This window comes from Octodon degus, unplaced genomic scaffold (genome assembly GCF_000260255.1).
Source record: "Octodon degus isolate 3935 unplaced genomic scaffold, OctDeg1.0 scaffold00069, whole genome shotgun sequence".
Lineage (NCBI taxonomy): Eukaryota > Metazoa > Chordata > Mammalia > Rodentia > Octodontidae > Octodon > Octodon degus.
This window is the reverse complement of record NW_004524645.1, coordinates 12,916,616-12,917,466: the sequence shown is the minus strand read 5'-3', so window position 1 is coordinate 12,917,466 and position 851 is coordinate 12,916,616. Positions and strand designations below refer to the sequence as shown.

The 851-nt window shown below is 34.5% G+C and overlaps 1 long non-coding RNA gene across 1 annotated transcript in view; it reads left to right on the top strand.

The window, feature by feature from the left end:
- Positions 1–784: 784 nt before the first annotated feature.
- Positions 785–851, top strand: part of LOC111817751 — an 18,343-nt gene continuing 18,276 nt past the window's right edge. The window contains exon 1 of the long non-coding RNA XR_002821879.1: positions 785–795. This is a non-coding gene — a long non-coding RNA (uncharacterized LOC111817751). The remainder of the gene's footprint in view (positions 796–851) is intronic.

Genomic DNA, 851 nt, shown 5'->3' with positions numbered 1-851 from the left:
AAGCAATTTTTGCCAATCTGTAGGTGTATAGTAGTATTTCATTTTGGTTTTAACTTGTATTTCTCTGATAACCAATGAAATTGAGCACTGTTTCCTATCATTGTTGGGTGTACTTCCTCATGTAAAATGCTGGCTCAGGGCTTTTGTTCATTTTTAAGGATTTGCCTTTATCTCATTGCAAGACTTACATAGAAGAAATTTCTTTCTTAGTGATTGCTAAAATGTAGATACTCATTTATACAGGCATGTAAAAATAAAGATAACTCATACCAGTTAGCAAAACCCACAAAATTTAATGTCACTGAAGTCATACTAAATTTATAAAGACTTCTCCAAATACAGCTTCTTTATCAGCAATGGAACACCCACCGATCTCTAACAAAACAAAACAAAAAAGGGGGTTATAAATAAAGGACCATTATGTAGGGAAAAATATATATGTATATGCATATATAAGATAAGATAGATATACACCTACTTTCTCTTAGTTTAATGAGAAAGGTTTGTACTAATATTTTTTAAGTATAACATTCAATTTATTATTTCTTTCTCAAGAGAGTTTTCTTCAGTCCATTAAGACCCAGTTCCCCTTACATGGGCTTTGGTGGAGGTTATGGGGCAGCGCCAGCAGGTCTAAATACGGGTAGAGGTGTTCTGTCCTTGTGGGCTTCATGACATTGATTTCTGACCACTTTGCTGTGAATGGCACAACTCACACAGTAATACAGCTTCACATACAGCTTGGGAAGCACAGAACTGTCAAAGACACTTGCTTTGGAAATGTCCCTGACAGTGGTGGCCTCCACTATGTTCTGAAAAACAAACTTCTTTTTTATTTTTATTTATTTATT